The sequence below is a fragment of the Misgurnus anguillicaudatus genome, chromosome 19 (genome assembly GCF_027580225.2).
Source record: "Misgurnus anguillicaudatus chromosome 19, ASM2758022v2, whole genome shotgun sequence".
NCBI lineage: Eukaryota > Metazoa > Chordata > Actinopteri > Cypriniformes > Cobitidae > Misgurnus > Misgurnus anguillicaudatus.
Window position 1 is genome coordinate 32,036,430 of NC_073355.2, and position 14,610 is coordinate 32,051,039.

Here is a 14,610-nt window from a genome sequence, read left to right on the forward strand (position 1 = left end):
ACAGTCACAGTTTTGCTTTATGACCGAGCCAGACAAACCAACAAGTCAGCTGTGTCTTATTCCTGCAATGCAGCAACCTATTCAACAACGTCTGCGTGAACCCGAACAAGAACGCGGCTCAATTTCAGGCAAAGTGTGCCCCTGCAGCGCCGGCATTGCGCATGCGCATAGCAACGACTCACTTTCTGGCAGAATACGAGAGGTGGGGAAAGCGCATGCGTGGACGATTCTTCCATTTACAGTCAATACAGGATCACAATTTAGCAAGGCTCGTGTCAGTGATACCCAGGCCTCTACTCAAAAACAACTTCAAGGCATTAACAACAATAACCGCGCACTGAAGTAAAAGTGTCGACAGAGCACCGTAACTTCAAACATTTCATAAAGCCATACTTGTCTTAAAACCACTAAACCATCACATAAACACAAACTTAACACATATTAAACACTTATAAACTATACAACAATCTAAGCAGGTGAAATAACCAGTCTGCTGTTAGTTAACATACTAGTTTTTAAAAAACACTGAATTGACAGTAAATCCTCAACTGTTAATTCGTTAAAAATGTTTTACAGCGGAAAGACGGAAGCTGAAGGAATTATGTTATTAACCTGTTTTGCGTATTACACATGACTCGTAAAGTGATGGGGCTGGTACGCGCAACAAGAGGCTAAGCTAGTTAGCACTACAACAAGCTGAAATTCAGACCACACAGAGCAGAAAACGCGCTTTTTTAACTTTAGCATGCAGACTAAGGCTAAATATATCGAAAAACACACTCTCGTCTGTTGTGTTATATATTGTTTGGGTTTTTAAACGTACCTTTTTTGAAGGCAGGTTGTTTTTACCGTATCGGATATTTTTCTATGGAGCGGCTTCACGTCCGGGTTAAATGAATGACGGAACGCGGGAGCGCGCACGTACTTGATTCCCAGCGTCTTCAGATTGATGCTATGCACGGGTTATATTATCTTATGGTCCCGGGAATGATTTCTAGAAGAATCTTGAGAGTTTTATTGTTGACAAATAAAACATTTTACTTATCATATAAGCATGTGATCAATAGTGTAAATATATTTTAAGGATCATTATTTAAAGGATATAGATTTAATTATATATTTTATTTTAATGTAAATTTCATAATTACAAATGCAATATGCAAAATGTCCTCCTGTTGTGTTATAGAATATATTTTTAGGTACTATTTATATTAATAATAAAGGATTAAAACCAGGTTGTATGTGCATGTCCAGTCATTCCTTTTTAATTTCTTTATCATTATGTTTTCATTAACATGAATTTAGCTGATGCTTTTATCCAAAGCAACTTACAGTGCATTTAATCTATAAAAAAATTCAGTAGGTGTGTTCCTTGTTTTAATTGTGTGCATGAGAATTTTTATATTTTATGTGAAATCATGACACATGTGGACATGTGGAGTTGCAGTAAAATAAATGTAATTCTATAACTTTGATAAAAATAAAAAATACGTAATAATAAAGGTACATTAATTTCAATTTTACATACATTGTATGTACTATAAAAAATGAACTCCAAAGCTGCTGTATTGCTGTATTTTATGAAAACTAATTGCAGGTAATGTCCTGTCCTATGTTTTAGGAATAACTGTATTGTAAGTGATGTTTGATTGAATATATTAAAATCTCTTTTAATTAAGAAAGAGAGTTTCTTCCTCCTGTTATGGCAGTTATGCCTCCTGTTATCTGGCTGTGTTTATGAAGAGAAAGATTTATTGCTTGTGCTTGATTACATGCGATAATTATCATAAATGAACAAACAAGCAATCTCTCTCTCTCTCTCTCTCTCTCTCTCTCTCTCTCTCCTCTCTCTCTTTCTCTCTCTCTCTCTCTCTTTCTCTCTCTCTCTCTCTCTCTCTCTCTCTCTCGTCTCCTCTCTCTCTCTCATTCTCTCTCTCTCTCTCTCATCTCTCTCTTCTCTTCTCTCTCATCTCTCTCTCTCTCTCTCTCTCTCCTCTCACTCTCTCTCTCTCCTCTCTCCAGTCATTCTGTCATTCTGTGACGGTGATTATTGTGTGTGTCTTTGGCTACAGGTTGTATCTGTTCCAGTCCTGTGAGGTTGAGAAGAGTGTGGTGTTTGTGTGGTATTTGGTCTGCGTATGTTCTCTTTTCAATCCAAAATCAGAGCCAAAAGTTATGAAAAAATAAAAATGCTCTATAAAAAATGAAGATAAAATTATTTAAGTGACAAAAAAATATGAATTAAAACATGCCATCCTCACAAAATAGTAAAGTTTGTTTTGGGGACATTTTACATACCTGTATAAGAACATTGAATTGTTCATTTATTCTGTTGTTTGTCATTTGCAACAATATATACCCGGGTGATTCTCACAAAACCATTGAAACACCACAGCACTAATGATTTTAGCTTTAAAATGTGTAATATAGTAACATTAAAAAGCATCAGAATTAACACAATACTGTGTTTACCTTGCACAATGTGTGATTTCAACATAAGAATTTATAATTGTAAATTTTATCTAATTTTCTGCTGAAATTGTCATTACCGCAATGTGTCCGGCTGTGTTTGAAACATGCGGTTATGTTGTAATTTAATCAATTAATACAAAAATATTAAGAAAAAAAAAATAATATGGATGTTTTGCTAGACTACTTTAGATGACAGAAAAAATATTTACTGAATATTCATGTATAATAATAATGAAGAAAAATTAGGAAAATGATGTGTCCATTTGCCTGATGTTCTCATCCTCCGCAACACTTTTTGAGAACAGTTTAAGCACACATACAAAATTTTAATAAAGTTTGATTTTGAAGTGACCAAGCACATGGACCAGTTACTTCAAGATGGCTACCAGGTAAGATCATTTTTTTTACAGTTAATTTGAAATATTGTCTTGTCAGAATGCTTACACGACATTTTGATTATCATTACCGTAACAGATGCTTATTAAATGTTAATTTAATTAATAGAAGCATAATACTTTGATTTTTAAATGCATGTGCAGAATCTCCAAATTATGTTCTTTCAGGTTTGTCATGTCATTTTGAAAATATGTCAGTTGAAAATATGTCAATGTTTTCTGACTGTTGCGGGTAATGAGATTTTTTAGGACTATTTTTTTAATTATGTTACAAAAAGTGTTAAATGATTAAGTAACAGTTTTTAAATTAATGTTCCCATTTACTCCAGACTTTGTTTTTCAATGTCTGGTGGGAAAAAAGTAAATTTAAGCAATTTTTACATTTTCATGCTTGACATTTTTAAAAGCAAGTTTTCGTGAGAATCACCCACCCATGCTTTTTCTTTGTTAAGCAAAAAATATATAGCAACAAGATAAATCAACAATAACGTTATTCTGAATCTCCCTATACCCCTACTGATATTTATACCCTTATAATCCCAGTAAATTGTTCTAAAGTAGACCTAACAGGAAATCTTGATGTTTTAAACAGTGTTTAGAGTTCTCTGTTGGTAATATATGACAATGATTAAAGACTGTAGGGCCAGTGTTTCAGTTTCATTGCTCATAATTCATAATACATAACCTTTTTTGAGAGTGTGGGGGGTGAAAAGTTGATGTGCACCTTAAAAATAAATAACAAAAAAGGTTACCCCCTCCCCTTTGACACCTTGCTCCATTCTGGTATTTAAAGCCTACTTTTCACAGTCTATTTATAGAAATGGGAAAAGTGGGATGCAATAAATTCCTTGTGCCTTCTTTTTTAATGTTTTCTTGCTTGGAAATATGTCACATTTCAGTTAAATGGGTTGCAAACTGCAGTTTGTTTTAACTTTTTAAACAACAAGTTTTTTCCGTCTGATTACCAGCTCTGCCATTAAAAGCAATCATTTCCACCAGGTTATGTTTCTGTGTGGCTGATTTGTCATCAGTTTGTCTCCCCCCCACCCCCCCCCCCCCCCCCCCCCCCCCCCCCCCACCCCCCCCCCCCCCCCCCCCCCCCCCCCCCCACCCCCACCCCCCCCACCCCCCCCACACACAGCCCCCCCCCCCCCCCCCCCCCCCCCCCCCCCCCCCCCACCCCCCCCCCCCCCCACCCCCCCCCCCCCCCCCCCCCCCCCGCCCCCCCCCCCCCCCCCCCCCCCCCCGCCCCCCCCCCCCACCCCCCCCCACACCCTCCCCCCCCCCCCCCCCCCCCCCCCCCCCCCCGCCCCCCCCCCCCCCCCCCCCACCCCACCACCACACCCCCCCCCCCCCACCCCACCGCCCCCCCACCCCCCCCCCCCCCCCCCCCCCCCCCCCCCCCCCCACCCCCCCCCCCCCCCCCCCCCCCCCACCCCCCCCCCCCCCACCCCCCCCCCCCCACCCCCCCACCCCCCCCCCCCCCACCCCCCCCCCACAAACCACCCCCCCCACCCCCCCCCCCCCCCCCCCACCCACCCCCCCCCCCATTTTACCTTTTTTTTTGTGATGTGACTGAATTTGTAACCGCACATTGTACTTTCTGCATTTATCATTAAAGTATTTATTAGTAATACAGTGGAAATTAGTAGAAATGTGAATATTCTGGTTGCGCCCCTAAAATGTTCAGTTGGGGGCCACCGTGCTCCTAGTAAAGAAAGTTAGTCTGGAACCCTGATTAGTCATGTGATCGCAAGTGGTGTCCACCTAAGTTGACGTCATTTCATTTGCCAACGTCGCTTTATCAATGACTTACGACACATCTTGACATGGGAATGTCCGATCTGTCGCTAACATTCCAAACATGAATGCATGTATCCAATTGATATTAGATTTAAAGGGATAGTTCACCAAAATTACGACTTTATTCAGCATTGTCTTCTTTTCCACGTCTGTTATAAAGCGCATGCGCGAGACTAAAGTCACGTGACTGCAGTGACACAGATGACGTGTTATCCCCAGACATGTTTGCGAAGTTTTTACAGCATGTGTCTGTCTTAGACTGTAAACGAAGCCCGGATGCACAAAAAAAGGGGGCGCACCAGATAACACGTCAGCCGCGTCATACGTCATCCACGTCACTGCAGTCACGTGACTTTAGTCTCGCGCATGCGCTTCACAACAGACGCGGAACTAGAAGACAATGCTGAATAAAGTCGTAATTTTTGGACCTAAATGTATTTTCAATGCTTCAACACATTCTAACTGACCCACTGATGTCACATGGACTACTTTGATGATGTTTTTTTTTACCTTTCTGGACATGGACAGTACCGTACCTAGATTTTCAATGAAGGGTCAACAAGCTCTCGGACTAAATATAAAACATCTTAAACTGTGTTCCGAAGATGAACGGAGGTCTTACAAGTTTGGAACGACATAACAGTGTGAGTTATTAATGACATTATTTTCATTTTTGGGTGAACTATCCCTTTCATTTCACATATGAATAAGGCATGAAACCAATCTGGGTATATCAGTATCCAAGCGTTTTTTCTTGCAGTGCTTACACATTTGTGTGTTATATCCGATCTGTGCCACATGAGAGAAGAAAATATCGGAATTGAGTGACTTCAGACATGCAGTGTAAATGCGGACTATAAGGAAAAACATTTATTACTAGGGTTAGATGATGTTTAAAAAAATTATCTAGATTTTTCCTTGTTAGCTTTCATTTTAAGCAGCATTGCTTTAAAGAGGATGAATTAGGCAACATCTCGGAGAAGAATTTAGCATGCTGTGCGTTTTAACAAGCTGTTGGACCATCAGCAGGAAAAACTACCTTCATACCCTTTAAAGCAATGCCACCACAGTCATCAAACCACAAATCTTTTCTTTAATACACATCCAGACAATTACTTTCAGACTTCAAAACTTGCCTGCTGCGACTGCGAGCAATGTTCCACTGTTATGAATATTCCTTATGTCTTTGGTTTTCTTGGAGTACTAAGCCTACGTTTCTTAAATAGCTTATCAGTTACACTGACAGCGTCTTGTTGAATTTGGTCTCAATATGTTTGTATGTGTGCAAGTGCATATGGGCGTCTTTGGAGTTGTCACTTTTAAAGGCTTTTACAAGTTAAAAAAAAATGTATCTTAAGACCCCAGGCTTCTGTAAAACCTTGTTTTGCATTTTTCTAGTTAGGATACAAGCTAAGTAATTCCAATCAGACAGACACTAAGCCAGTTCATACCTGTTGGGGGCTGCTTATATCTAAATATAATCAGACATGCATACTTCTTCTGACAATACAGCGTGATGTTTGCGCAAAGACACAAGCACGCTGAGGAAATAAGCATGAAAATACACCAGCCCTTATATGGAAGCTCACGCAGGCATTTGCGACCTCAATCCATATTTCAATCTCCATCCTCTCATGTAAACAAATCCAATCGGTGCTACGTTTTCTCACTGCAAGCGTCGGCGTGAAAAATGAGCCGCGTATCTTTAACACATCCACACACACTCAAACCCAGCCCTCACTTCGTACCCATTCAAACAATGCCAACTCCCCCTTTTCCATTGGAAATATAGACAAAGACAAAATACAAATAAACTTTATTTAACATGGACCAAGTCTATTTGAGCCAAAACTCTTTAATGATCGAATAACGGACATGCAAGGTTTGTTTTGTTACACTGTTCGCAATTCATCTGCCGGCTTGCTGAGCAGCCATTTAACGGTAGCCAATTATGTTTTACACCACTTCCTCTTCCAAAGTCGCCAGACATCTTTAAGGAAACATTCAAAACATGTGGTTGTTTAATGGGTAATACGCAGGCACTTTATCAGCAACCTTATTAAACAAACACAGATCTATGTTTATTACACCCAAGCAGGCCATTTACTACTGTTAACATTGCTCAGTCATTACATAATAACAACAGCTTATAAAAATAATAATCTGAATATTTCAACAATGCAATCTCTCTTATTCGCAGTCTGCCGCATGGTCTAGGGTTCGTACATAAATTAACACTGTTCATCATTCGATGTAATTTGGTGCATAATATCTTGGCTTTGATGGAGTTGCTGACTAATTGATGAATTACTTTCTTTTCAAAGAGCGGAAACTGCCAAGCCAGAGTTGCGGTAGTAAATCTTTCCTCAATGAAAGAAACCATCACATTTCCACTGGACTTTAATCAGGGCCTAATGCAAGTTTATTCAGAGTCGCTCCATCAGCCCTATTTTACACAGATGATAGGTACAGGAAAGAATCCATCATTTTAGACACTTGCTTAGAAAGCCCTGTCAGACACATCAGCCCTGGAGGACAATACAAATGTATTTGATTCAAAATCTGACTTCAGACAGAGCCACAGACATAAGTTTAAGTCTGTTTAAGTCAAATTTAACTGTTAAACAAGTTTAAAATGTAACATTTTACTATTTTGAGCTTGAGGCTAAATTGAAACTTTAAATCAGTTTACACAAAAACAATCTCATTTGTCAGACGAAACCAGTAATGCCATCTCTTTAAATTGACAGAAAAGGTTGTTAACAAAACTGAAAAAGAAAAGAGGCTGTCAAGCCTACATAACAACTAAAGACAGAAGAATGGTCTATTTTTTTGCGTATGCAAGGTCCACCAAATGTTTTAAACCCCATATACATTGTACGTGTAGGTTGCACATGAGCCTACAGGAGAATGTAGCCCAGGAGATGCATTTCATTTAGTCGAAATGCGCATGTGTTGAATGTCTGTGTACGTACGAGTCAAATAAACTATACTTTAATATAAACTATAATGTTGCAATTATATTAAATAAATAAATGTGTGGACTTGTTAACACAAACTTTCTGATAACAGTTTGATGATTTTCCTTGCTGTTTAAAAAAAGAAAGAAAAACGAACAAAAAAGGCAGTGCACGTGTGGCATGCACGTGTGTGGTGTGCGTCGTCACTTGTGTGTGCGCAGCGCGGAAATACCAGAGCGAAGATGGATGCAGAGGAGGTTGACAGTGATCTGGCAGCTAATAAAAAAATCTATGTCTGTTCTATGGTGGTATTTTGGATTTAGGATTACTGACACTGAGCAGTTGCTACATCACGTGGCACAACGAAAACATTTCTAGTTTTACAAATACACATTTTAGCATTATCACTAAACTGTGTGTGGATTTTCCTTAAAACCCATCAAGATGACTCATGATACCATTTATTATAATCGCAACCACACATCGCAATATTAGCATCAATAACCGCAATGGGATAAATTACCGAAATCGTGCAGCCCTAGTGCGTACATGTAAACAGACTATAGTCAGAGCTATAAAGCCTAAAAAGGTTTGTATTAACTCATTCCACATTTTTCTAGTTACGAAAGCCATTTTTTGTGATTTTCACTAAATCAGGGCTCCAGACTGCCACCAAAATTTGAGAGTGTGCCACTGAATTTTACATGTGCGACCAGTAAATTTGACCTTTTTTTTGATGTGACACTGAATTTGAAACCACACATTGTACTTTCTGCATCTATCATTAAAGTATTTATTATTAATACAGTGGAAATTAGTAGAAATGTGAATATTTGATTAGCATGTTGATTTACAGTGTGTGCCCCTAATTTTCTGGTTGCGCCCCTAAAATTTTCAGTTGGGGGCCACTGTGCTCTAGTGAAAAAAGTTAGTCTGGAGCCCTGCTAAATGCCTTCCAGGAAATTTTTCTTCTAAAAATATATAAACATACAAATATATCAAATGAAAGAACAGACCCTCTTTTTTTCTCTGCTTATAAACTATCAAATATGGGTATTTTTCTTTCAAAATACAAATTATTAAGCAAAAAGCTGAAATAATTGCATTTTTGTAAAGGAATTTTGATAAAGATTCAGAATGATTATCAAAACATACATGGAGTTTAAAATTAGTAAATAACATTTTGGCTTCAGTTTTTAATTTCATAAATTGGGTAAGCGCGCCATGTGGATAATCGTGGTATTGCAGATTAACAAAAATTTATCAGGAACACTTTTTTTATGCAAATGTTTTCTCTTAATTGACGAGATAACTCGTCAATGGTGGGGAAAGAGTTAAAGGGGTCCACATAACCTGCGTGCTATATTTAAAGTCACACAACTGTTTACATGAGAAACTGCAACAGATTTAAAGATCAGATTTGTCTTCAGAAGACCTTTTGTCATATACACATTAACTTTCCTAAAAACAAGGTTATTTATTGAAAACATATTTTGGTTTGTTTTGTCAACAACTTGAAGACAAGTAAGTGAAAAAAGTTTTAATTTTGGTTAAACTACCCAGGCACAACCACAAGCCTCGTGGGCTAAAGATTCACAAAGTTAGTGAATGTAGGTAAAACACTGAATCAGGTTAATGCTGAATCAGGTTATTGCTGACCAGCAACAGGTATTCACATTTTATTTTACAGAGAAACACTATAAAAAGAAAAAAAATCAGATCAATTGTATTCTTCAATATTCTGTATTCATCATCAATAGACCTGAAAAAACTAAAACCTTCAAAACGCGATGTGATGTGGGTCAGCCTGGTTTTAAAGCTTATGCTAAAATGTCAAAATAAATATGGAAATAAAATATGTGTGGAACAACAGATGGCAGAAATTTTGATACATCTGAAAAGAGCAGCAGCCTCCAAGGAGTTTAACAAATATGAGACTGGTGTGGTTTTAACACTTCATTGCTGGGGTTAAGAGCTGGGCATCAAACTGAATATAAAAACATGCATCATCACAACTTCTTTCAGGACTGTGTTAATTTTCACAATCTGCATCCATCTCTCCAACACACTCATGAGTTGCTCTCTGTAACCTCATGTGTCCCCTGGCATGAGGAGGCTTTTACAATTCATTCTGTGTAACAGACAGTATTGCACTAGGGATTGTGGGACTGAAATCTGGGATAAGAGTAATAGGGTCAAAAAGATGTAAAATACTTTATTCAAATAAGAGCTAAAAACACAGCAGACAAACAAAGGTAAGCCAAGGTTGTGATGTCTATCAAACATTTAAAACCGGTCCATACTTGAAATGTGACCTCTGCATTTAGCTCAGTAGTGTACACATGCACTGGTTAATCTTCAGGAATCATTTGAGAAACATAATTTGTCAGATGCTTTTATCTAAAGTGACCCAAGGTCCACTCTGGGATTCAAACCAACAACCTTTAAAACTAAGCTACATGAACACAAAAGTGGAACCACTTCCACCGTCCATCCATGAATGCCACAGTCACAGTTTTGCTTTATGATCGAGCCAGACAAACCAACAAGTCAGCTGTGTCTAATTCCTGCAATGCAGCAACCTATTCAACAACGTCTGCGTGAACCCGAACAAGAACGCGGCTCAATTTCTGGCAAAGTGAGCCCCTGCAGCGCCGCACTGCGCATGCGCATGGCAACAACTCACTTTCTGGCAGAATACGAGAGGTGGGGAAAGCGCATGCGTGGACGATTCTTCCATTTACAGTCAATACAGGATCACAATTTAGCAAGGCTCGTGTCAGTGATACCCAGGCCTCTACTCAAAAACAACTTCAAGGCATTAACAACAATAACCGCGCACTGAAGTGAAAGTGTCGACAGAGCACCGTAACTTCAAACATCTCATAAAGCCATACTTGTCTTAAAACCACTAAACCATCACATAAACACAAACTTAACACATATTAAACACTTATAAACTATACAACAATCTAAAGCAGGTGAAATAACCAGTCTGCTGTTAATTAACATACTAGTTTTAAAAAACACTGAATTGACAGTAAATCCTCAACTGTTAATTCGTTAAAATGTTTTACAGCGGAAAGACGGAAGCTGAAGGAATTATGTTATTAACCTGTTTTGCGTATTACACATGACTCGTAAAGTGATGGGGCTGGTACGCGCAACAAGAGGCTAAGCTAGTTAGCACTACAACAAGCTGAAATTCAGACCACACAGAGCCAGAAAACGCGCTTTTTTAACTTTAGCATGCAGACTAAGGCTAAATATATCGAAAAACACACTCTCGTCTGTTGTGTTATATATTGTTTGGGTTTTTAAACGTACCTTTTTTGAAGGCAGGTTGTTTTACCGTATCGGATATTTTTCTATGGAGCGGCTTCACGTCCGGGTTAAATGAATGACGGAACGCGGGAGCGCGCACGTACTAGATTCCCAGCGTCTTCAGATTGATCCATGCACGGGTTATATTATCTTATGGTCCAGGTGTCGTGAGCAATTGGGTCCCCCCGGGCAATTCGGTCTCCCCTAGGACCCCGCGCGACTCCATTGGCTGAAAAAACTCCTCATGGGTAGTTTTCTTAGCGCCTTATTACAATTCCTACAAAATCGCGTTATGATTTATGTAGTTAGAACGTTGTTAAAATTACAATTGATGTCTTTTAAATGATATGTTTCATATAGTAGTATATAAATGAGGCTATAGGCGGGAGATCTACACTTTGCTTGTGTCATTTTATTATTTAGATTATTATACTGTACCATTTCCACTTTTGACTGTCTACTTATACAATTACTTACTCATTAATTACTTATACAAAACATGATACATAGTTGAATCACACATTTAAATTATAATTATAAGCCATGATTACTACACTTTTACTATTAAAAATATATATTCCGTAAGGTATGTTAATAATTTACAAAAAATAAAAGTATTGTTTTTTCAAAGCAGATGATGACACAAAAGTACTGACGTGTCTGCAACATGAATATTAGTTTATATGAAAAATCCAAGGCACTCGAATGTTGTAAATATAGTTAAAAAGCCTTTATTTTCACATGGCTTTTTGTTTTAAAAACAGGTGACAAATACACCTACGCGTTGCGGCTAACAAGCCTTCGTCAGGGTGTAACAAACACATGCACACACAAGTTCATTTGAACGGCAGTCAATTAGTCCAATAGCGATCACCTGGTCGCGATATGTAAGGGAGCCTAAAGAGAGAAAGCTCAATGTAACCCACACACCAAAGACACAGCCAATACATTACTCATCAAAACACCATACAGAGAGAGAGGAAAAAAAAAAAAAAAAAAAAAAAAAATCAAAATCAAAACTATATAAATTCCACAGTTCAATAATGTCCAACTCAAAATACAAAGTATTATAATTCAACACTTATCACAAAAAGGGTACAAAGTCCAATTCTCCATTTAAACCTGGAAATGTTGTTGCTTTCAACGTATATATCCAAAAGGACTCTCTTTGTAAAAGCCTTTTAACCCTATCTCCTCCTCTTGTCATTCTAGGAACATGTTCTATACCAATAATCTTTAATGTGCTCGGACTACCATGATTTGCATTTTTATAATGTTGAGCCATTGGGCCATTGGGTACCCAATGGCTCAACATTATAAAAATGCAAATCATGGTAGTCCGAGCACATTAAAGATTATTGGTATAGAACATGTTCCTAGAATGACAAGAGGAGGAGATAGGGTTAAAAGGCTTTTACAAAGAGAGTCCTTTTGGATATATACGTTGAAAGCAACAACATTTCCAGGTTTAAATGGAGAATTGGACTTTGTACCCTTTTTGTGATAAGTGTTGAATTATAATACTTTGTATTTTGAGTTGGACATTTATTGAACTGTGGAATTTATATAGTTTTGATTTTGATTTTTTTTTTTTTTTTTTTTTTCCCTCTCTCTCTGTATGGTGTTTTGATGAGTGGTGTGTTGGCTGTGTCTTTGGTGTGTGGGTTGCATTGGGCTTTCTCTCTTTGGGCTCCCTTGCATGTCGCGGCCGGGTGGTCGCTGTTGGACTGGTTGACTGCCGTTCGGGTGAGCTTGTGTGTGCATGTGTTTGTTGCACCCTGGCGAGGGCTTGTTGGCCGCAACGCGTAGGTGTATTTGTCACCTGTTTTTAAAACAAAAAGCCATGTGAAAATAAAGGCTTTTTAACTATATTTACAACATTCGAGTGCCTTGGATTTTTCTTATAAACTGATTAGCATTATCCCTTACATCCAAAGAGCACCGAGAAGAGCATTTTACACCCCATGTAGCACTTCTTTTGCATTTCTTTGCTTTGATGAATATTAGTTTATTAAATTGTTTTTTTAGTTAACTTTTATTTAAAAAAAATGTAATGTTTCTATTTTGTACAACATAATTAGCTTGCTAGCCGCGTATGCAGACGAGATATTGCAATGACACATTTTTGAGCAGGCATTAGTGTAGATACCAATCGGGGTCCTAGGGGAGACCGAATTGCTCGGGGGGACTGGATTGCTCATGACACCTGTCATGATTTCTAGAAGAATCTTGAGAGTTTTATTGTTGACAAATAAAACATTTTACTTATCATATAAGCATGTGATCATAGTGTAAATATATTTTAAGGATCATTATTTAAAGGATATAGGTTTAATTATAAATTTTATTTTAATGTAAATTTCATAATTACAAATGCAATATGCAAAATGTCCTCCTGTTGTGTTATAGAATATATTTTTAAATACTATTTATTAATAATAGAGGATTAAAACCAGGTTGTATGTGCATGTCCAGTCATTCCTTTTTAATTTCTTTATCATTATGTTTTTCATTAACATGAATTTAGCTGATGCTTTTATCCAAAGCAACTTACAGTGCATTTAATCTATACACAAATTCAGTAGGTGTGTTCCTTGTTTTAATTGTGTGCATAAGAATTTTTATATTTTATGTGAAATCATGACACATGTGGACATGTGAAGTTGCGGTAAAATAAATGTAATTCTATAACTTTGATAAAAATAAAAAATACTTAATAATAATGGTACATTAATTTCAATTTTACATACATGGTATGTACTATAAAAAATGAACTCCAAAGCTGCTGTATTGCTGTATTTTATGAAAACTAATGGCAGGTAATGTCCTGTCCTATGTCTCAGGAATAACTGTATTGTAAGTGATGTTTGATGGAATATATTAAACATCTCTTTTAATTAAGAAAGAGAGTTTCTTCCTCCTGTTATGGCAGTTATGCCTCCTGTTATCTGGCTGTGTTTATGAAGAGAAAGATTTATTGCTTGTGCTTGATTACATGCGATAATTATCATAAATGAACAAACAAGCAATCTCTCTCTCTCTCTCTCTCTCTCTCTCTCTCTCTCTCTCTCTCTCTCTCTCTCTCTCTCTCTCTCTCTCTCTCTCTCTCTCTCTCTCTCTCTCTCTCTCTCTCTCTCTCTCTGGACAGTCATTCTGTCATTCTGTGAAGGTGATTATTGTGTGTGTCTTTGGATACAGGTTGTATCTGTTCCAGTCCTGTGAGGTTGAGAAGAGTGTGGTGTTTGTGTGTATTTGGCTGCGTATGTTCTCTTTTCCAATCCAAAATCAGCGCCAAAAGTTTATGAAAATATAAAAATGCTCTATAAAAGTGAAGATGAAATTATTTAAAGTGACAAAAAATTATGAATTAAAACATGTCATGCTCACAAAATAGTATAGTTTGTTTTGGGGACATTTTACATACCTGTATAAGAACATTGAATTGTTCATTTATTCTGTTGTTTGTCATTTGCAACAATATATAGCCGGGTGATTCTCACGAAACCATTGAAACACCACAGCACTAATGATTTTAGCTTTAAAATGTGTAATATAGTAACATTAAAAAGCATCAGAATTAACACAATACTGTGTTCTACCTTGCACAATGTGTGATTTCAACATAAGAATTTATAATTGTAAATTTTATCTCATTT

General features: G+C 37.7%; 1 protein-coding gene across 3 annotated transcripts in view; it reads right to left on the reverse strand.

Annotated features, from left to right (window-relative positions):
* Positions 1-11,073, reverse strand: part of spop (speckle type BTB/POZ protein) — a 132,194-nt gene extending 121,121 nt beyond the window's left edge. For 2 of the 3 annotated variants that reach the window (XM_055194420.2, XM_073857476.1), the window contains exon 1: positions 10,958-11,073. The gene's annotated coding sequence lies outside the window, so the exon portion shown is untranslated. Of the gene's footprint in view, positions 1-823; positions 919-10,957 lie in introns of those variants that run through there. The other variant, XM_055194418.2, reaches the window with a different exon arrangement.
* Between the last annotated feature and the right edge of the window lie 3,537 nt (positions 11,074-14,610).